The 24,488-nt window shown below is 39.4% G+C and overlaps 1 long non-coding RNA gene across 1 annotated transcript; it reads left to right on the top strand.

Annotated features, from left to right (window-relative positions):
- Positions 1-6,153: 6,153 nt before the first annotated feature.
- LOC131983823 (uncharacterized) lies at positions 6,154-8,301 on the top strand. Its single transcript, XR_009395498.1, has 2 exons — positions 6,154-7,162; positions 7,773-8,301. It is a non-coding gene; the product is annotated as an uncharacterized LOC131983823 (long non-coding RNA).
- Positions 8,302-24,488: the final 16,187 nt, after the last annotated feature.

Here is a 24,488-nt window from a genome sequence, read left to right as displayed (position 1 = left end):
TTTGCCATGAAGCCATTTTGGTTTTCACTTATTATCTCTTCTAAATTCTTTTTTAGTCGTTTAGCATAAACTTGTGCTAAGATTTTATAGTCAATATTGAGAAGTGAAACAGGTCTCCAGTTTTCTATTATTAAAGGATCTTTTCCGGGCTTAGGAATTAAGGTTATCAGACCTTGCTTCATGGTTGTTGTCATCTCTTGTCTGTTTATGCATTCATTATACATTAACATAAGATGGTCTTTGATTGAATCCCAAAAGCAGAGATAAAATTCAACTATGAGACTGTCACTTCCAGGTGATTTTCTCATTCTCATTGAATGTACAGCATCAGGGATTTCTGAACATGACAGCTCAGCTTCACTTGTCTCTTTAAAGCTTTCTGAAGGGGCGTTCCCGGTGGCACACCTGGTAGAGCGCGTACCACAGAGGCCCAGTCCTCGTAAGCGGGCGGCCCGGGTTCGAATCTGGCTCGGAGCCCTTTCCCGCATGTCTTCCCCTCTGTCTCCCCTTTCACTCTCAATATCTCTCTCTCTCAATAAAGCTACAAAATGCCCAAAAAAATATCTCAAAAAAAAAAAAAATAAAGCTTTCTGAAATCAAGGGTGTCTCGATCGATGCTCTCGATCTGATGAAAGCACCTTTCGCTAAATTTATATACATACAATCTAGCTCCTCACTGAGGCTCTTTAGTGTTTTTAAGTCTTCTTCAGATAAGTTGTGTTTGGAACTTAGCGACTGTAACTGATCCATTAGGGAATTCATTTTTTCATTTTTTAGTTTTTTTATTTCTTTGCTGCGTTTAATTGCAACTTCTCTAACTTTAAATTTAAAGAATTCCCATTTTTGGATTGGATTCATTTTTTCCTTATTAAAAATATATTTGGCAAGTAATTCTACCTCTTCTTTAAATTTTTTATAATCTAATATATTATTGTTTCATTTCCAATAACCCCTAAAGTTTGAATTTTCTTTGGATCCTGTTAATCTTAAACTTAAACTTATGATCAGACAATGGAGCATGAGTATGAGAAATATCTGAAACAAACTGCAAACTCTGTGATGACATTAACCAAAGGACAATTCTTGACTGTAAAGTCCTACTGGTGTTAGACCATGTGTAGTCTGTGACATTGGGGTTCATAAATCTCCACACATCTGTCAGTAAAAAGTGATCACTTAAAGATGAGGTAGGTTTAAAGCTCAACAATGAAGCAGTTATTGGAGGATGTCGGTCCATGTAATCGTCTGGAGCATTGTTAAAGTCCCCTCCTATGACAATAGTAGAATCTTTGTATTTTTCCTTTAAGAAGGTCCAACTTCAAAGATAATTCACAAAACATGTCCTTTGCTTGAGATGCTCTGTTTGGTCTATAAACAATCCGAATAATAAACAATGAATTGTTCGCCTTCAAAACTAAAATGATCCGCCGGCCTTCATTTGAAACTGTAGACTCCAGAATATCATCATTAAATCTGTTTAAAAGTATTGCCACTCCAGCTGAATAATTTGAGCCATGAGAAAAATATAATGCATCTCCCCATTGTGATTTCCAGATTTTTTCATCTTCAATACCTGAGTGAGTCTCTTGTAAAAAAACGACATCACTTTTGTAATTTCTGCAAAACAAAAATACTGCCTTCCTTTTAGTGTTATCACGTATGCCCCTTACATTAATAGAACACAAATTTAGTGCCTTAAAACTAAAACTTTGCATATTTAACAAAAATTCACCTGAAGCCTGAAATACAAATAAACGTTATGCTATAGAGAATAAAGACAGATACTCACAAACTTCGAACCTCAACTATAAGTATAAGTACCATTTTTTACTTATGGATTTTAAACCATTAATGTTTTTAACAGTTATTTGTTGCCGCTGTGTCCCATTTGACAAAACTCTGAAAATATATCATTTTAGCGAGACACTTTTGTCCCTTCAATGTAAGCTTTCAGTACCACGAAAGCCGGCACGTTTCCCCTGCTTTCTGGCTGCTTCCACAAGTGGCCACAACTGGTTCCTCTCCATCTTGTCAGCGTGTGTGAAGTCCTCCTTGAGCATCAGTTTCTTTTCTTTCAGACTCTCATTTTCGCGAGAGACCTTCCAGATTTTATTTCTGAAATTTCGCATCGTGAACTGGATGATGATTGGACGATTTGTGTTGTCGCGGGGTACTCCAACCCTGTGCACTGTATCAATCAGGAAACCAATCTTCACCTTATCCTCAGGTACGAGCGCCGCAAAAAGCTTCATGATGTCGGTTGTGATGTTTTCTGCAGATACCTCTTTCATCCCGTACAGTCGTAGATTCCAGCATCTACTGTATCGCTCGGCATCCTCACTCCTCTGTTGTAGTTTGGAGACCTGTTCTGATAACTCCTTCACCTGTTTCTCATTCTTTTGAACTCGAATTTCCACCCCTTTCAGTTGGTCACACACTGCGGTAATAACATCTGTGTTTCTAGACAGCTTTTGCTCAAGAGTGATAAAGCGGCTTGATAAAAACAATCACCGCTTTTAGGATGTCATCATTTGAAGTGCCACTTGTAACTTCATCTTTGGGACGCAGTTTTCTCGGGTCCGGACTCTTTGATGGTGTTACAGGTAACGGTTTGAACATACCTTCGAAGTTCTGGATGTCTTGTTCAATCAAAGAAGTTCCGTCCCTGTTTCTACCATAGACTGTATATAAATAATGGACGTAGTCACCATGACGTCACCCATTGGTTTGTGGACTGCCCGTTGGAAGCCTTGAGTTCAGCGTTACACTCATCACCAGCTTGCGTCGCCATCTTGTTTCCGATATGCGGAGCAGACCATAATTGGACTGTCGCGGAGCGCGAGGGATCTGACGACACTGACTACACGCCTCTCTACACCGGCAAGCCGACTGAGAGAAGCCGCTGCTAATTCGTGTTTGCATTAATTGGAGCATTAACTGGGATGTTAGTTTTGGCTAGGAAAAAACAAAAACAAAATGTATCTTTCTTACCTCAGAAAACTGAGCAGCGACTCCTTGGAGTGTCTGTTAGTCCAACCAAACACTGAACAAGACATATTTACTGAACAAAACGTTAAAATAAACATTACAGTCATTAAGTGAAAATACAGTGTGAAAGGGTCAAAGTTATGAGACAAAAACAGTAAACGTCCTCTTTTATATCTATATAACGTTATATATAACTTTATTGACTCGTTGCCGTGGATACGCATTGCTCTGCTTCTCTCCTGATGACGGCTCGCCTTGTCAGTGACCTGTCAATCAAAGCTAGAAACGCCCCAAATCATACGATTCTTTATCTTCTATTTTCTTCTAAATGGGGCCATTATTAGAACTATTGACATCAAATTGTCTTGAAGACCATTTTTAACTAGCGATTGAGACCATAGTGTTGTCCTGAAAAAATATTCTGATAGTGAGGCGGATTAACTCAATATTTTACACCAATCGTTCACTTTGTGATAAAAGCATGAAATTTGGTAGATGTGTTGGTGAATATGTTTCAAACAAATCTGGATATTGGGCCACCTCAAAAGCGCCCCCTAGTGGCCGTGGCAGGCATTTGTTATACGAATAAATCAATGATGAATAAAAACTGCCCTTTTAATAATACCAACTGGTGATGAATTGTATATTGTTGGAAAGCCTGATTAGTCACCTTTACAATGAGGTACAGCTTGTAAGGATCGTGCATTCATGGAATGAGCAACGGGGCTAAACGTGTGGGTAGCACCCCCCAAAAATGTGCATCCCCTGTGGGGCGGATTAGCTCAATAAATCACAAGAATTGTTTATTTTGTGATAGAAGCACACAATTTGGTGGATGTGTTGGTAGATATGTTTCAAACAAATCTGTTTATTAGGCCATTGCAAATTCGCCCCCTAGTGGCCATAGCAGTCATTTTCTTCGTTAAAATTACAAAAAATATTTAAATTATTTCTTAAAATATTTAAAAAATTTAAACTGAATATACAAACGTAAATTAAAAAATGTAAATACACATTAAATTAACAAAAATCCAGTTAGACACTCTTTCAGTTATTTTTCCTGCCCCACCATAATCAGGCTAGCCATCGAGCAAGCTAGCAAATGAGCTAGCTAGCATTTGCTTCCTGGGACAAGCAGTGCAGTGGACTGTCCATCAAGGTATGTCTCAATATTTTATTTCGTCTGTTATAATTATGAATAAAATATGCTATGAACATCATTAAGGCTAAAGAGAAAAACAATCATCTTGGGCCTTGGCGGAAAAGTAAATTAGCAAGATAGCAAAAATAGGTACTTAAGTTAGCTTGGAACATGTATCAGTGGCTGTTGGGTGTGAAAGCTTAATAAGACACTGTTAAATTATGTCCTGTGGAATGTGGACATCCCTCTCTGCACACACACATACACAGTCACACACACACACTATATGTTCAGACTTTTCTCTGTCTTGGCTCCCAAATGGTGGAACGAGCTCCCTACCGACATCAGGACCTCAGACAGCCTGTACATCTTCTACCGCAGGCTCTTCCAACAATACCTCGGTTAAGTCATGGTCACCTAACATATAAATTTTTTTTTTAAAAACTCTTATTCTTTTCTCTTCTTTTCTTCTTTAATATATAGCACTCCTTTAGCAATGACAGTTAGCTCTTGAAGTTATGTACTTACTTGATTCCTATGGTCTGTGTCTAGTACCTTCAGGTTGTCGCTTTGGACAAAAGCGTCTGCTAAATGACATGTAATGTAATGTCATATGTCTCCTTTGCCCATGTGGTTCTTTTTTTCTTTTTTTTAAATGTATTTTATAACTCCATCACAGTTAGTCAGGCGGCTTAGGACCAGATTTGAGAAGAAAGGTGACACGCCGGACAAAAGCACCAACATTTTTCCACATACTCTCTATCACCAAAGGTTTCAACTTTTGGTAGGAGCCACTTCATCAAGATTGTGGATCGGAGATGGCAGCCATATAAGCCATAAGCCATAAGTTTATGAGAATAATATAAGAATATCACTAGATGACTCACTGTAAATAATTTGTTGATCAAGATCTGACATGAGATGAAAGCGTACCCTTGATTTTTTTGAGCAGTGTACATGGCAGCTAATCCACACTCTCCCGTGAACAATGATTCCAAACAGTTTCAACTCAAGAGACCCTGCTGCAGCACTTGAAGCGAGTTGCCCTGTCTGAGTGAAAATGAACATTTCTATTTGATCAAATAATCATCTAGTGATATTCTCAATAGCTTTAAATGAGTCCTGGACCCAGAAAATGTATATTTTGACACCAAGATTGACCTTCTAAGTGGCTTGGAAGATATAGCATTTCTCATAGACTTTATATGGCTGCCATCACCGCAATCTTGATGAAGTGGCTCCTACTAAAAATTGAAACCTATAATGATAGAGAGTATGTGGAAAAAATGTGGTGCTTTTGTCCGGCGTGTCCCCTTTATTTGGCTAAGCCGCCTGACTAACTGGGGATTTCCACCGGACGCGTTACAGCAGCAGCACGTCTCCACAGCGTTTTTGCTGCGTCTGTCAATTCACACCGGGCGCGTTACAGCAGCAGCACGTCAGCTTAGTGAGCCGGCCGTATACACGCGAGATAACGAGATCACGCGATAATCCTGACCATACGGGAGACCGCAAGATCCCGTGATAAACTTTAAACTCTATTTATACAGTCTATGGATAAACTGTGTGTATAAAGTAAACAACAACAACAAAAAACAACTTACTTTGCTTCTCTGAGGTGAAAGATATGTTGATCTGATCTATCCTTATAAAAACAATATGTTATGTCATAAATGATTGTATGATGTTCCACTTCAACAATCAGTCTCTTGTCCGTGTCGCCGATCCTCTGAGACCCTTTGATTGATTGATTGCTGATCTGGTGCCCCCGGTCATAACATAATGTTGATGTGAAGTAGTTTTAGGCTGCATGAACTGCGTATTGTGTTTTATTTTGAAAGGGGCGGAAGTGTTTTACGCTGATTCTGAGTCGGACTTCCTGTCTGGTGCGATCTGCTCTGTTGAGATTCACGCGATTTGGCAGCGTCTCGCGGAGAAATAGAAGTCCTACCTAATGCTAGCGTAGAGACGCTGACGTGACGCTGCTGTAACGTTACGCTACGCGCCCGGTGGAAATGCTCTCATTGATTAGAGTGTTACCTATTTGCAGCGGCATACGCGACGCTGACGTGACGCTGCAGTAACGCGCCCGGTGGAAATCAGGCTTTAGTCACACACCTCAGTAAAAGGATTTTGCCAGAAAGAGTAACCTGCTACAAGTAACCCTAGTAGAATTTTCAAAATGTATGATTTTTTTCTCTGTCTAAATGTGCTTTGTTTCTATTGTTGCAGGTCATACAATATTGAAAATTATTTTTTCTTTTTAAGGAGCAACAGAAGAATACAAGCCAAAGAGGAGGCCGTAGCCTGTGAATGGGAATATCAAGACCTAATAAAATGTTATACAAAATTAATGTTCTTTTCTATTAGACTGTAATAAAGCTTTTGTCACTTTAACATGTCTCTAAATTATATTTGTGGTGCTGAAAACATGAAACAGCTACGGAGCCCCAGAGATGACATGGGAAAAAAAATAAATAAATAAATATTTCGTTCCCACGAATTAGTATTTCGTGGCCACGAGATACTATTTCGTGGCAGCTGTTTACAGACAGGCTGGATGACGTGGTTCACATAGTGGTGAAGATCGCTGGCTTGAATAGATGGATTAATGTGAGGAGATCATTGCAAAAGTTTTCAATTTCATCAGAGTCAGATGTGCTACATGTGTTGATAACTGGACGGAGTTAATTATGGACTATTTCACCGCACCGGTAGGTGAGGAGACGAGAGGAGAGAGAGACAGCGGGACCTCCGGCTAGGACGCTAACGGTCCGGCTAACGTTAGCCAAGATCATGACGGAGAGAGTGAGTTGGGGGAAGATGAGGAGGAAGATATTGCGCTCATGGATGAGCCGATGGTAGCATACAATGTCTCTGACTGTAGTTATCTAAACGAGGACAATGTTAAAGAGACTGTGATAGCTCGGGAGTACAAGTGGAGCCGCAAGCTTCACAACAGCGGCGCCTGCTAGCTGCTGTTCACCGGAGGAGACGTGAGAAGACGTGACCCAGTTAAAGAGATGACTGATGGTAAGTGCTTATACTTTATCTACACGATCCTCTTTTTCTCTGTTAGTAAGGGCTAATAAAATCACTAGAGCAGGCTAAGAAAGCAGCTAATAATGCTGTGTGATAACAGCAGTGTGTAACGTTAGCCCAGGTGTGGGCTTGTCTCAGGTGTCTACTGTCTCCTATAAATTACATTTATTAACATAATGAGGAAAATCAGTGTTTGAACATAATCCAGGCAGTGATTACTTTATCACCACACAACTGAGGCTAATTATTTAACAGTAATATACAAACATAATTTGTAGGAGACAGGTTTGCTGTGAGACACAAAGGTGAGGAGATCTTTAGGCTATAACAAAATAAACAGCCTAAAGTATGGTAAAAGTATAGTAAAAGTATTGTTTAAAAGATCTGATATGGTGAATCATAAACTGTGTGGTAAATATGTTATGTTTCTGAATATGGGGCTGTATTAAATCCTGTGCAGTCTATCAGTTAATACACTGATCATATTGAAGCAATAATACAGAAATGATCAGGCCTCATTCAACAATGATTCAATGTGATTTAGCCAGCCCAAAATGTTTGTGATGACCGGATTTTTCATTTTTGCTATCTTATTTTGTAGATGAAAACATTTGGTCCATCTTGTGAAGCTCCATACGACTCTATGAGAGGATGCAGTGTGAGAAGCAGCAACACCAGCGGACTGCCTACTTCCTTGATGCATGTGACAGTTTAATTATGAAATAATAATAAATAAATATGAAATAATATAAAATATATTCTGTATTATTATTATTATTATATTAAAAGGGTCATTGTCTGTATATATATTTTTAATTTTATGGATATGCACTTGTAAGTAAGTGTAAGTACATGTGTGCACGTGGCTCGATATTTAATATTTTATAAATATTCTTTATATTGATATTTTTTAATTACTATTATATTTAAATACCCATCAAACATTCTGTATTACATCATATGTACAGTATATTTGTTCATATTTCATCATTGTTGTATTCCATATGTTTTGGATACTTGTCTACATGGGCTTCTAGGCCTGTACTGTGTTGTGTATGTGCTCGTGCACGAGGTCACGTGCACGTGTATGTGTGACAGTATGAATAGACTACACAGATGTGGGGTATCACCTTTGACCCAAAAATATTGTGTTCATTTGGAGTCTAGTCTTAATAAATGTGTTTTAATGTGAAACATGGAGGAATCTGTATCATTTTCTTTAAAGCCCTTTTTCTCAAAACTAACTTTTGATAACAGTCGAATTTTGGATGATCATATCATGGAATATTTGGCGTAGAAACATAATTTTGGTATTGACATGAAGAGTCTCCTCTTTACATACACATCAAAATCTCAAAATGTGTTTCGGGGTCAATGTGACTCATATTGATGGAGCAGGTCACATATTAATATCATTCCTGGACAGCTGGGTACACAAATCGAGCGCACCTTCTCTAAGGTCAAAGGTAGAGGCAGTTAGAGGGGCTAAAGTTACGGGATGGACAGGGGTAGTATGATTGAATTTTATTTTAGGCTGGGAATGAGCTACAAAGACATTCTGAAAAGCCTGGCATTGCAAGGAACCATTATCACCGAGAGGCATTTAAATAGAATATTGAGAGCCAGGTTGCTTTACCGGCGGAGGTACGACTTGGACGCCGGGATAGATTTCATTGTTGACCAACTGCAAGGCCCTGGAAAGGATCACGGTTACCGGTGGATGTATACAAAGTGTAAACAACACGGTATTTCTATCAGAAAAGAAGACGTCAGGATCCTCCTCTCTCTACTGGACCCCATCGGTTCCCAAGTTCGCCAGTCCAGACGTCTAAGAAGGAGGCAATATTTTGCTCAGGGACCTAACTTTGTGTGGCACATAGACCCCTACGACAAACTGAAGCCATATGTGATATGCATTAATGGCTGCATCGACGGGTTCTCACGCAACATCATTTGGCTGCGGGCCGCCCTCACTAACAGCGACCCGAAAGTTATCGGGGGGTACTTTGTGGAAGCAGTGGAGCGCTGTGGGGGCTGCCCCAGGCTCGTAAGAACTGACATGGGCACCGAGAACGTGGTGGTCAGAGACATCCAGCGGTATTTACGGAGAAATGACGTGGATGACAGAGCAGCGGAGAGAAGCTACATCACAGGGGCAAGTACCGCGAACCAGAGAATTGAGAGCTGGTGGGGAGTGATGAGAAAAGAAGGAATCGAACGCTGGATCACGCTTCTAGCAGAACTGAAGGATGAGGGATTCTTCAATGGGGATTTCGTTGACAAAGCTCTGTCACAGTTCTGCTTCATGCCAATCATTCAGGTGAATAGCCTTTATTATGATCACAGCAAGAAACCCAGAAACTGCACCATCAACTCTGCATTACCTTCATGTCATCTTAGAGATATAAGCCACTGTGAGTTTATGTTTATTTAATGTGTGTGATGTATTGATTCTTTACACTGTTGTGAAAATAAGACACATCACAATGCAATTTAAGCTACTTTTATTTTCTTAACACAAACTTTTGTATTTCTTACCCACTGCAAAGGCAGATAATAAAGAGGACTATATTTCACTTTTTATAGGCCCTAATCATTGTTTAAAATGCACTGTATGTCAGCTGTGACTTAATTGTTCTTGTTTCTTCAACAGGAGGTATTAAATGACATCCAGGGTGTTTGGAATGCTCACCGTATAAGGCCCTCCAAGAACACCAACGTGCCCAGTGGGATACCTGATGTCATGTACATGGCCCCTCACATTTGGGGTGCAGAAGACTATCTTTTTCCACTGACTGAAGATTTGACCACATGTAAAGACAGCTGCACATTTTTAAGTTCAATCCCATGTGATGTGGACGTGTTTGATTTGTGCACAATAATAATGGAGGAATCAAGCTTGGAGTTCCCATCTACCATGTCCCAGGCACTTGATTTATATTTTCATCTGAGGGACACGGTTCGTCCACAGTTATTTGAGGCAATTTAAATGGACAAAAGCATACAAATCATGTGGTACATTTGGTACTTTAGTGCATGTTTTTACAACATAATGTACATATTACTTTTCATATTTGTGTGATTATCTTGTGTCTTTGTTTAAACCAAAATAATCAGAAAAGACTGTATAGCTTACTGTTTTCAGTTTTAGCAATTTGTCAGTAAAGTAACTCAAGTATTGATAGCTGTTGTTAGCTACAAAATAAGAAATGTTTGACTTACATAGTTGTACAAGTTAGACAAAAATAATCTTTTGGGGCTAGTCATTATCCTTCAATAAATATTACACTTGTCAAACTGTAAAGGCTTCAAAAGTTGTTCATAACAAAGTTTGGTTGTTACATGTTTTTGGTATTTTGCTTTAGGGTAAAGTTCAAACAAAAATAAACTGATCTCTTATTGGCATCACCTAAATCGTAACACAAAAAATGTATCCATCTCTAACAAGGACAATAGCACCCTGGACAGCAACCACACAGACTGGCAATGACATCATGAATCTAATGTTATGATACATTAGACAAGAAGACCAACTAGTCTACTGTATAGTGTGTCAATATGATAGTTGTATCATCAATGCTCTGTATGTTTCCAGAGCCTCTGTTTTTATAACGGTGGAAGATATTAAAACAATCCAATGTTTGATAAAGAATTGTGTTTTCCATAACCAATCACAGCACATTTATAACACTAGAAAGTGAGGTGTAAAATAACTATGGGTGGTGTCATTAGAATTGTTCAAGTGTAAAAATGTATTGAATGTAACCGAGAGGACATCAACATTTTGTACAAACTTGAACAGTTTATTGTTCTTTTTCAAAATACACCATCGTCAAAAACAGAACAGGTTGTATTTTGTACATAATAACAGGATAAGAACAGTTTTCAAACCTCCTGTTAGCCAGCTTCATACTGGTAGTTACAAAACCATGTTATTTAAACTTCTTTAAAGTGTAAACAACTAATGTAAACAACTCACTTATTTTTAAACACCTTGAAAACATCAGTCAAGGCTCACTTCCTTGTTTCTACTGGGGTTGCTACAAACAACTGTAATAATAATATGTTACATGCTTAATCAATTGGATTTTGGTATTTGAAGTGGAGCTGTACTTATGCCTAGTCAGTGTACCTGCAGTAGACAGCGCTCAGCATTCTCCCAGTTTGTAGAACTGTAACTGTACGCTATATTTGGAATATTTTCAGCTCTTCACCTGCTCATAAAGTAGTCGTTTCTTGTGGCACGAACCGGAGTAATACAGTATGCAGCAGGCACAGATGCACTTTAGGCGTAGGAATACGGGAGTTCTATGGTTAGTGTCAAAAGAAACAGCTGTTTTCCCACCAGGTGAAGCAATGAAAATATTCCAAATATAGTGTACAGGTAACCTGGTGTATTCTTTTGAGGTGGGACTTCTTTTAGGTGAATAAAATATGTTTTGTCGCTGTGTTGCTGTCCCCGTTCCCAGCAATGTATTGCTGTGCTTCTGTCCCTGCACTCCCCTCTGCTTCTGCAAACTGCTGTCTACTGCAGGTAATACACTGACTAAGCATACGTACCCCATACAACCCCACTTCAAAAAAACCCAACTATCCCTTTAAGCTTACCATTTGATTGTGAAAGAACACAGCAACCATTTTAAAAGCAGATGAAATAAAATGCCCCACATAAAATAAGCCACAACGTGCTACATAGTTAAAATAACAAAACCATCCATTCTAGCAAGGAGCTGTCACATCCTTCATGTTATTGTTTGTATTATTACCTACACCACCTCCATTACCCACATTGAGCTTGTGAGAATGTTGTTAAATTCGCTGCGAAAATCTGGATAGCTGTAGTAACCAATGGGCAGCTTTAGTACACATCCACATGTGTGGGACTGTGGTCTGCGGAGGAAATCTGTGGTTTCTATGAACTCAATTAGTATGGCCTTATCCAAGAGATCAGATCCTGTACAGAACCGCAGGAAAAGCTGAAGATGGTTGCAATCAATTTCCCCGATGTACCTTTTCAGGTAACGAGAAACTGTTGACTGGGCTGCTGTCATCTCCTCTGGAAAGTTTAGAAGCCCCTTCACTGTTTTTGCAGTTGGTTTTTTTTGTGCAATGAAATGATGCAGTCCTTCTTGTGGTAGTAAACCAGCTACAGAACCTACAACAGGACGCCAGCACTTAATTACATACATTGGGGCCTGAATGATTACTTTGTGTCCAATCTGTGTCAAAACAGGGAGCAGTGTGTCCTTGGTGGGGACTTGCTTACATTCATGTGCATCGAGTACATCCAGCAATTCATCTGTGTCCACTGAATTAAAGTCCTCCAAAGCCTTCAGAAGGACAGATCTTTCTTCTTGTGATACGTACAGCAAAAGGGAATCCTTGAAACTACTGGTTGTCGAGCCATACAGCACTTCTTCGAGAAATGGTATTGCAAGTTTTACTGGGAAGTAACCAGCTTGTTTCCACCCTACTAGAAATACTCTAGCTACAGCCTGCCATTCTTCACACTGAAAGTCATGCCTGATGAAGGGGACTTTCACCTCAACTCCCAGTGTGCAGCTGTCATAGAAATCCATCCAAAATTCTGTCAGGCAGTCTCGCAAAACACCATTTCCTTCCCCCTGTTCAAGCTCTCCATTTGGTAAACGCATTTTGATGTTGACCTCAGATTCAATAATTTTTGGGTCCTTGAAGGCACTAATCAAGTCAGTGAGACAGTGACCTCTTCTTACAATCAGCGTTACAGGACAAGATTGTGGTTCAGGAAGTGCTTGAGCTGGAACACCGGCCTCCCCTGCAAGCACCGGTGACAGATCCACTGTTTGATGAGGTGCATCATCCTCTTTTTCTGGAAAGAGTGTTTCAAGGTTTGGTTCATCCACAGTTACACCCCCACTTATAATAATATCTGCATCAGAATCTTCGCTTTCGCCCAGAGTTAGCAGACCATCCCATGGTAATGTGTTGTTCAGTTCCAAATATCCACTTGTGGAAGCTCCATCATTAATTCCGTAGTGGTTTGGTGATTCTGAATTTCTGTTTTCCACCAACATATCCTCAATGGCCTGATTCTGTTCATTGTCAGTGAGATCTATCACTGACGGCTGGCTTATTTCATGATCACCCTCCACTCCTGAGGGCTGCTGTCCTGTTGTCTTTTTGGTGCACAGATAAAGTCGCAGAATTTTGACTTTACTTTGGTCATACAACTCGTCTACTGTATTGGACAAATCAACATGTATCTGTGAGCTCTCAATATGAGTTGAATAGTGTGAAAGACTTTTGGTTTTTTTTGAATGGCCTTTGGGGAAAAAAAGATTTTCAGCCATAACTTTGATATTTGCCACTGTTTCGTCTTTGTCAATAGAGAGATGCCTCATTCCTCCACCACTTGCAGACTTCACCTGTTTGTACCTTTCCTCTTCCTCATCAAAATCCATCCAGCCAACCTCAATTCGTCTCACTTTCCGTTTGGCATTTGTATTTCCTGCCAACTTAGATGATCTCTTTTTTGGAGGCATCCCCTCAGCTCCAGACAGTCTTTGTCGTAGCCTTGAAAGTATGGATTCTTTCCTGGATGGTGATTTTTGTGACAGTGCTGCTTGTCTGCAGAAGGCCACAGTGGAGACTCTGTCTCCAACTTTGGGGAGGTACTTTGCCAGGTCACTGTCTGTCATTAACGGAATGACAGTTTCATCAATCTGAAAAAATAAAAGATACTCCAAATGAATTAGTACATACAAATGCATAATATAGAATGCCAATGGTTATTCAAAGGAAGATAAGAATATAGCTATCTTGGTGGTATAAGGGTGTAGTTATTCACATCATTAGTTTTTCATTTTATGTAGCCTACTTTTGATAACATTAGTTTTTGATAATGATGCAGATATTTTTTCAACATGAGATGACCGAGAACTATTTAAAATGATTGTGTAAACACAGTTGTTTTTTTTCCACAAGATGTATTTGATTACATTCAAAATTAAAACATATAACATTTTTTAGAGTGTGCATCTGAATTTGTGCATTGAGCCTATCTGTTCTGGTGTGACCATGTTCTACACAAACCTTCAGTCAATATTAATCTTCTGTTTGGAAAAAAATACACAACACACACACACATACACACGGCAAGCAAATACAGCAGCTGCAGTGGCTTACATTTTCATCTTCAAGTTTCTGGATCACATCTTCTTCAAGTTTGCGCTCCATCAAAAAGTCTCGCAGCTGAGTATCCATAGTTGACGTCTAAACCGCAGGAAAACAAAATGAATTAACAAGTACCTTTAACAAGTAGCAGATTTTCCAGATTCTATGATTCAAAATCACCCATTGTCCCATGTCCCCGCTATTATTATTATGTCGCAAAAAGCAACACTGTTGCTGCAAATACAGTGTAAATTAATATGTTTATTTTACCACTCTGTGCACTCTCAATGTCTCCTGTTTATTTCTGGTGACAGCTGCACAATGTAGAGCTCTGAAACTTTAAACTTGATGCAGCTGATTTAAACATTATATTGAAGAACTGACTTTAGCTCTGACACTGTCCCATTAAATTATTTTTATTGATCAGATATTATCTGTGGTAATAATAGATTGAGCAATTTTCTAATCAGTTTTTTCTATGAGCTGTCATATACCAGCAGTGTAAAACGGACTTCAGCAAATCAGGACCAAGCATAAAAACATCATCAAAGTGTTTACATAATGGTTTAAAGGAATTATAGCACATTTCATATGCAGGTAAGCGTCAGACAGATCAATAATATAGTGAACTTTTAATCTTCAGTGATTTTATTGAAGGACAAATGTCCAGAGAACACTACAGACACCTTCAGTAGTTCAGTCAGAGCAACAACAACCTGCAAATCAATACAAACAAGATTCTGGTCACTGATAGGCGATAGGTTCCCTCGGCAACGTGATATACAGTAAGGGCTACTGTAACTGCACGGCTTCGTTCGGTGGCATCATTAAAGGCTGCGGCTCATACAGCCTGTGTGTTCCCTCAGCTGAGAGTCTGACACACATGATGCTACTTTCAAAGGAGATGGTCAGTGAAAGGCACTGTTTTAGCTGATTTCAGCTGAAACTCTTAACAACATTTGGTCTGGACCAGGTTAGGTCTGCAGCATAAGTTAGCATGGTGATCTAGCCAGGTTAAAAGAGAGACACCTTCGTGACACGGAAAACTCTGGCTTTATGCTCAACATACCACGCTTAGTAGTACAGCTCCTGCAGACACACGAGTTTACGGCTACACATTAGCACAACAAAACAAAGCAAAGTGTAGTAACAGGATGAGGATAACACGTCTAAGTCGGGTGAGACGTCAGCAGATAGGTTACCCGTTGTAAAGTATCAAACATAGGCCTAATTGAATTGCCTAAATGCGGGATAACAAGATATTGAACAGAATAAGAAAAGACACTCACCTTAAGGACATCATGTATGCTATTGCACATCACGTATGCTATTGCAGTTCCTAGAGTAGAGAAGGTGCGCTCGATTTGCGTACCCAGCTGTCCAGGAATGATATTAATATGTGACCTGCTCCATCAATATGAGTCACATTGACCCCGAAACACATTTTGAGATTTTGATGTGTATGTAAAGAGGAGACTCTTCATGTCAATACCAAAATTATGTTTCTACGCCAAATATTCCATGATATGATCATCCAAAATTCGACTGTTATCAAAAGTTAGTTTTGAGAAAAAGGGCTTTAAAGAAAATGATACAGATTCCTCCATGTTTCACATTAAAACACATTTATTAAGACTAGACTCCAAATGAACACAATATTTTTGGGTCAAAGGTGATACCCCACATCTGTGTAGTCTATTCATACTGTCACACATACACGTGCACGTGACCTCGTGCACGAGCACATACACAACACAGTACAGGCCTAGAAGCCCATGTAGACAAGTATCCAAAACATATGGAATACAACAATGATGAAATATGAACAAATATACTGTACATATGATGTAATACAGAATGTTTGATGGGTATTTAAATATAATAGTAATTAAAAAATATCAATATAAAGAATATTTATAAAATATTAAATATCGAGCCACGTGCACACATGTACTTACACTTACTTACAAGTGCATATCCATGAAATTAAAAATATATATACAGACAATGACCCTTTTAATATAATAATAATAATAATACAGAATATATTTTATATTATTTCATATTTATTTATTATTATTTCATAATTAAACTGTCACATGCATCAAGGAAGTAGGCAGTCCGCTGGTGTTGCTGCTTCTCACACTGCATCCTCTCATAGAGTCGTATGTCATCACAAACATTTTGGGCTGGCTAAATCACATTGAATCATTGTTGAATGAGGCCTGATCATTTCTGTATTATTGCTTCAATATGATCAGTGTATTAACTGATAGACTGCACAGGATTTAATACAGCCCCATATTCAGAAACATAACATATTTACCACACAGTTTATGATTCACCATATCAGATCTTTTAAACAATACTTTTACTATACTTTTACCATACTTTAGGCTGTTTATTTTGTTACAGCCTAAAGATCTCCTCACCTTTGTGTCTCACAGCAAACCTGTCTCCTACAAATTATGTTTGTATATTACTGTTAAATAATTAGCCTCAGTTGTGTGGTGATAAAGTAATCACTGCCTGGATTATGTTCAAACACTGATTTTCCTCATTATGTTAATAAATGTAATTTATAGGAGACAGTAGACACCTGAGACAAGCCCACACCTGGGCTAACGTTACACACTGCTGTTATCACACAGCATTATTAGCTGCTTTCTTAGCCTGCTCTAGTGATTTTATTAGCCCTTATTACCAGAAAAAAAGAGGATCGTGTAGATAAAGTATAAGCACTTACCATCAGTCATCTCTTTAACTAGGTCACGTCTTCTCACGTCTCCTCCGGTGAACAGCAGCTAGCAGGCCCCGCTGTTGTGAAGCTTGCGGCTCCACTTGTACTCCCGAGCTATCACAGTCTCTTTAACATTGTCCTCGTTTAGATAACTACAGTCAGAGACATTGTATGCTACCATCGGCTCATCCATGAGCGCAATATCTTCCTCCTCATCTTCCCCCAACTCACTCTCTCCGTCATGATCTTGGCTAACGTTAGCCGGACGTTAGCGTCCTAGCCGGAGGTCCGGCTGTCTCTCTCTCCTCTCGTCTCCTCACCTACCGGTGCGGTGAAATAGTCCATAATTAACTCGTCCAGTTATCAACACATGTAGCACATCTGACTCTGATGAAATTGAAAACTTTTGCAATGATCTCCTCACATTAATCCATCTATTTAAGCCAGCGATCTTCACCACTATGTGAACCACGTCATCCAGCCTGTCTGTAAACAGCTGCACGTTATACTTATTTCGTTCCCACGAAATAAGTATCTCGTGGCCACGAAATAATTTTTTTTTTTTTTTTTTTTTTTTTTCCCATGTCATCTCTGGGGCTCCGTAAACAGCAGCTGTAGGGTAGGCAAAGCATTCCACGCCAGTAACCACCGGTGGCCATTTTTAAAAATGGCCGCCACAGCCATCAGAATTTTTTTTTGCGATGGCCCAATATCCAGATTCATTAAACATGTATTCAGCAATGAGTGTTCCAAATTTGATGCTTTTATCACAAAATGAACGATTGTTCAGCTAATCCGCCCCACTATGAGGTAATAAATCAAGTGAGAAGTTTTCAAATTTTGCACTGAAATGAATGGGCAGATTTTTTTTGCAGCCAAACTTAGCACGCCCTACTGGAATTTTCGGTGGATTGCAGGCTTAAAGGAACACTCCACCGTTTTTTCATATTAAAACATGTTATTCGGTCAAGTAAGACGAGTTGATACAGACCTCTTGCGTCTCAATGCGTGCACTCAATCACCCTGGCGCGCGGCACCACTTGGCTAGCACTTAGCTTAGCCCAGTTCATTCATTAGGATCCAAACAGATGGACAGTTAGAAGCGACCAAACTCCTCCACGTTTTCCCTATTTAAATACAGCTACACGAGTAGTTAAACGATCAAGTATGGCGACACAAAATAAAACGTGGCGCTTTTCGAATCGGATAAAAAGGAGAACTATAATGTATGGCGGAATAGCACTTGGGAGCACTTCGACTCGGCGTAGTAATATCATCACTCCTGAGGGGAGAAGATTTTTCAGGAGTGATGATTAATAACATTATTGTTATGTTCCTTTTTCCTGTGGAAGTGGTTTTACTGGCCGGTCTGGAACCGGGGACCTTTTCCCCGCTCATATATTGGTTGTTGATTGTGTTACATCACTGAGACTTGCGCCAAACCCATGACTAGGAAAAGAGTGATATGAAACAGAGCAGATTACTACCTTACACTTAACCATGGAGATGACGGGAGCGCCGTGACTTCAGTAAAACTCCTAGATTTACTAAAGACTCTCAGTTTTTAGTCTGGGACTGGGGAAATCGTTTGGTGTAAGCCCAGCATAACAAAATAATAGAAAAGCACACCGCAAAAATACAACACACACACAGACATTGCGTGCCCAATGAGATGAACATAGTGAAATATAACATTCATGCACTTACTCATGCACGGAGCCATAACGTATCCACATTACGTGTGATCAAAAACACTATTTAACCATCTGAACACATTGGGCTTAGCAGCAGAGTAAAGGACACAACGATACTGCGCTCACCTGTGCGCACTGCGCAGCTCTGAATTTACAGGGCAAGACTGATTTATTAGTATATATATATATATATATATATATATATATATATATAATATATATATATATATATATACTAATAAATCAGTGAGTCATGATGTTGCAGCCAAATGTGTTGTTTATGAAGAAATACAGCATTTTAATGGTAAATGTTGGCAGGTTTTAGGACACTTAGTGGCTTAAAGACACTAAATCATGAAAGCTGAGATGTCTCAGGAAAAGCTTTAGAATTCCATTCCAGCCACAAAATACATACAAAGACTTTTCTAACAAATATTTATTTAATTTTTTTCACCTCATGCTTTTTACAAGAAAGATAAAACACCACAAACATTAATGGAATTTTAAAATTGGCTCACTTAAGTTATCAAGTTTGGTCATTTACAGCTTACACTGTATTTATATGTTGAACCAAACTTCTTAAACAGATTTAACTTGGATAGCTACAAGTTGTTAAATTAGCACAATGAGGGTAGTTACAAGTATACAATTCCCAAATTGCTTTTGCCTAATTTATGAATATAGTAATTTACACCACAAAGCACTTTACGGAATAGACTTATGGCTAGCATAGAAATGAGATAACATTTTTTTTTATTATCATAAATAATTGTTTATTATATTAAATGATATGACTTGATTTACTGTAAGTCGCCTCTAGATGGGGAACCACTCTGTAAAACTAAAAATAGCCAATTCAACTACATCAGTCGCATAAGTTAGTAAACTTTCAATTTGGAAATCTGACTAATAATTAATTTATTGAAACCAAATTATCATATTGATAATTAGTAAAGGTTGAAGGAATTTGGAGTTCTTCTCATAGAAGATTTTAGCATGACTCATACAGGTACAACATTAAATGGACAGCATATTCCAGGAAGCATTTATTCATAAAAAAGCTTGTTCCTCTGTCATCAGAAAGCTTTACACCATCAGGTCCTGCTCGGCAAGGTTCTGCAACTGCTTCTTTCAACAAACTGTCAGGCTGTTAAACTAGGCTGTTTAGTGTGACTATCTACCACAAAACAATGTCTACCTCACATTCCACATTCTACCACTCTATACACACAAACACAGACACAGACATACCTGAATACATGCATACATCACATAGTCTCTCACATGCACAGTCCACTCCTATGATGCACACATTACACACACATTTCATCTGGCCTATACTGCCCCTTTACTCTTCAAGCCTATCACCACCGTTATGCCTTCCTATAACTGTGAAATAATTTATTCCCAATTACACTTTTATATTTATGCCTCGAGGCAGTCTGTGAGGTTTGTCATTGCTGGATGACCAAAGAAGCAACACAGGTTAGATCAGACTCAGATTTCTTTCTTTCCCAAGTACGTTCAAGGAATTTGGCTCTGGTCGCAAAGTTCATAATGTTCTTCCACACAATTCCAAGAATACTTTACAGGACAGATTAGAAAACAAGAAGAGAGGGACTTGCGGTTATGGCGACTTGCTGAGCAGACGACTGCTCTGCTACTAAACTTTAAATCCTTGCTAAAATAGGACAATTCTGTGCGTCATTCAGCCCAACTACAACGTCAGGATTCAAGAAAATACCGATGAAACAAAGAAAGTAAACTCGGAGCAAGACACAACAAACCAAAGTAACTAATTTTGCAACTCCGACTGCCAAGGCTAGGCTGACTGCTAATAACGAGGCCATGGAGGCTAGCGCTGGTGCTAGCAGCCGTGACCCCGAGTTAGAAACAGTAGAAATGTTTAAGGAATCCTTTCACAACGGAATCCTTCCAACATCATTAAGGGGAGCACTAATCACTTTGTTGCCAAAACCGGGCAAACCGAATAACAAATGTGAAAACTTTAGGCCAATCAGCCTTTTAAATGTAGATTTAAAAATTTTGAGTAAAATAATAGCTAGGAGACTGGAGAAAATAATTCTGAATATTATTGACAAAGATCAAAATGGCTTTGTACAAGGTAGGCAAGGCTTCCATAATGTTAGGAGAATTCTAAATATATTATTTGAAGAGAAAGGAGCAGCAGATACAGCATTACTGTCACTGGATGCTGAACAAGCCTTTGACAGAGTAGAATGGCTTTATTTATTTGAAATCCTCAAACGTTTTGGCTTTGGAGAAAATTTTAATAAATGGATAAAACTACTAGCCTGGCTAACACCAGACTATTCTCAAATGAGGGCTAGTCTGGCAACGAGCAATGTATTTCTCTGTAGAGGAGGTGTAGTTTATGATCCTCCAGAGCCGTTTATTGGACGCTCAGAATGTCTATCAAAAGCGTCTGTAGGTAGCTCTTAGCCAATCAGATCAGTTATACCGGATGACGTAGTAGATCAACAGAAATGGATGTTTGTTGTGTGTGTGTCTGTGAGAGAGTGTTGCTTGCTGCTTTGCTTCTCCAGTTCTCGCTTTCTGCAAGATTATTTATTTTCACGCTTTATTCCCCCTCATGTCATTCAGCCACACACATCCACTGATTTTATGGGCAATAATCAAGCTGCTGCGGGCCTCTCGGCGGCTCCGCTGTCCGCGGTAGCGGGGCTATTAGCCGTTAGCGGCTATTAGCTATTAGCCGCTAATGGCGCTAATAGCCGCTAGCGACGCTAATAGCCCCGCTACCATAACGCCGGTGATCTCAGCGGAGCCGCCGAGAGACCTTTCGCCTTTCAACTTTCGCTCTAAACTATTTAAAACACCATCTGCAGCTAAAGAGAGTTTCGCGTCTGCTGCAGACATGTTGGATCCGGAAAACTACAAGCTTCCAAGTGCCGAGTAGTACGCGTCATCGTCTTGCCGTCCCTCCCCGCTCTGTGATTGGATCCCTAAAACAGGGCTAAGAAACTCGCCTAGTTTCCAGACTGCCTGGAGGTTCGAAATTAAATTAGAGCGCGCAAGGCAGTCTGGGTATACCCAGGCTATAAAACTACTATATACAGAACCATATGCTGAAATCATGACTAACCATAATATATCCAAAACCATTAAGATACAATGGGGATGTAGACAAGGAGATCCCCTATCCCCTCTCCTTTTCATTATGGCTATAGAACCACTGGCAATAGCAATAAGAACACACCAAAATATAACAGGAATATCAATTGGACAACAAGAACACCGGTTAGCTCTATTTGCAGATGACGTAATCATATTCCTTAAAAAGATGGAAAAATCCATTCCTGAATTATTAGAACTCCTTAATGTATTTGGAAAGATCTCAGGATATAAATTAAACAAATCAAAATCATCAATAATGTTCTTAAATCAGTTAGAAAGTATTTGTCCTCCTAGAACAGCCACTCAATTTAAAACCGTGGATTGCTTTACATATCTAGGCATTCAAATTATCCCACAACTTAAATATATTGTAGCCAGTAATTATAAACCATTACTACAAGAAATCTCAAAGTTACTGGAAAGGTGGACACCCATACCCATGTCACTAATAGGAAAAATAAACGTCCTTAAAATGAATATAATGCCCAAATTGTTGTATTTGTTTCAAAATTTTCCACTTCCTCCTCCAAGTAACCCGTTCACTCATGTTAAAAGTCTATTTGTTAGATTCTTGTGGAACAATAGATGTCCCCGGACACGACTATCACTACTGTACTTACCTTATGACAGAGGGGGACTCAAATGTCCCTGCCCTCTCTGGAACTATTGGGCGGCTCAATTAAGAACAATGTTGTTTTACTTCACAGAAAGAGAGGTTCCTCTCTGGAAAGGAATGGAAGAACTGCAGCTAACCCTAACCCTCCCAGTAAACCTGTACTCAGCAAGCACTAAAATCCTCAAAAAGAACACAAAAAACCCTATTGTGAAAAATATGATTGTAGTGTGGCATCAAGTTAAAAAAATATCTGAGAGAAACACCCCCCCTCCCCATCTTCAGCCCAATCTGGGGTAATTACTCCTTCCCTCCAGGTAAAGCAGACGGGGGGTTTAAATCTTGGGCTACTAAAGGTCTGGGAAAAATAGGAGACCTTTACAACTCACAAAAAGTGCTGATGTCATTTGGTGAAATAGTTGATAAATTTAATATACCCCGTAAGCATTTTTTTTTTTAAATATCTGCAGGTGAGAAATTTCATTAGAACACACCAAAACCAAACATAATGTATCCCTGAAAGGTCTACTGTAGAAAAATTAATGGATATGGATTGCTCAGGAAGGGGTTTAATATCCAAAATGTATAATTGCCTAGTAGATGGAAGTATAGAAACATCAGCAGGACGACTTCGGGCATGGAGAGAAGATCTACAGGAGGACATCCCAATAGAAAAGTGGGGGGAAGCATGCTCTCAAGCACAATCAAGAACTACTAACACTTGCCTGAAACTACTACAATACAACTGGTTGATGCGAACATATATCACTCCAGAAAAACTTCACAAATATAACAGCGCTATACCCGATATTTGTGTTAAATGTGAGAAGGAAAAAGGCACATTTTTCCATTGTATCTGGCAATGTACAAAAATACAAAAATTCTGTCAAGAAATAAAACAATGTATTCAGAATATTTTACAGATTCAAATACATTTAATCCCACATTTGTTTATACTTGGTCTATATCCAGATAATTTGAAGTTTAAAAAACATCAACGGATATTTTTAGACTTAAGTGTGCTAATGGGGGCTACACGGTGGTGTAGTGGTTAGCACTCTCGCCTCACAGCTAGAGGGTCGCCGGTTCGCCTCCCGCCTGCGGCTCTTCTGTGTGGAGTTTGCATGTTCTCCCCGTGTCAGCGTGGGTTCTCACCGGGTACTCCGGCTTCCTCCCACAGTCCAAAAACATGCACTTAGGTTTAATTGGTGACTCTAAATTGCCTGTAGGTGTGAATGAGAGTGTGATTGTCTGTCTCTATGTGTCAGCCCTGCGATAGTCTGGCGTCCTGTCCAGGGTGTACCCCGCCTCTATCTCCTGGAGCGCTCCAGTTGTCTCCTGGTTCTGACCTGGTTCCTGGTCTAGACCAGGAACCAGGAACCAGGAACCAGCCTCTCGCCCAATGACAGCTGGGATCGGCTCCAGCCCCCGCGACCCGATTGCGGATAAGCGGTTAATGGTAATGAATGAATGAAAAAGTGTGCTAATGGCAAAGAGAGTAATAGCCTTCTCATGGAAAAATACCATAGCCCAAGTGTAAAGAGGTGGTTGTCTGAACTGTCTTTCTTGTTTCCCTTTTGTCCAAGACAAACAAGCAGGAAATATCAAATAACCTGACCTGACAATGAAAACCAGAAATTAAATCTAAACCAAACTAACAAGAACAACAGGCCCAGGTCAAAGCAAGACAATCACAGGCGAGGGGAATTAAGTTATTGCAGGGTGCTGAATGTCAGGATGAAACAAAGGGAGCAGAAATGACTTGATTAACCACATATGGAGCAGGTATGTATTGGAAGTAAAGAGACATAATGCGCTAAAACGTAACTCCAAACTAAAACAGGGAACCCTAATCCAAATCCAAGCAAACAAAAACCTCATGATAATTCAAACATAAAAACTGACAGAAAATAAAGACAACTAAGAAATGCAGAATAAACTCAAAAGTGTCTGAAA

This window comes from Centropristis striata, chromosome 13 (genome assembly GCF_030273125.1).
Source record: "Centropristis striata isolate RG_2023a ecotype Rhode Island chromosome 13, C.striata_1.0, whole genome shotgun sequence".
Taxonomy (NCBI): Eukaryota; Metazoa; Chordata; class Actinopteri; order Perciformes; family Serranidae; genus Centropristis; species Centropristis striata.
The sequence above is the reverse complement of the archived record's forward strand: the minus strand, read 5'-3'. Positions and strand labels throughout refer to the sequence as shown.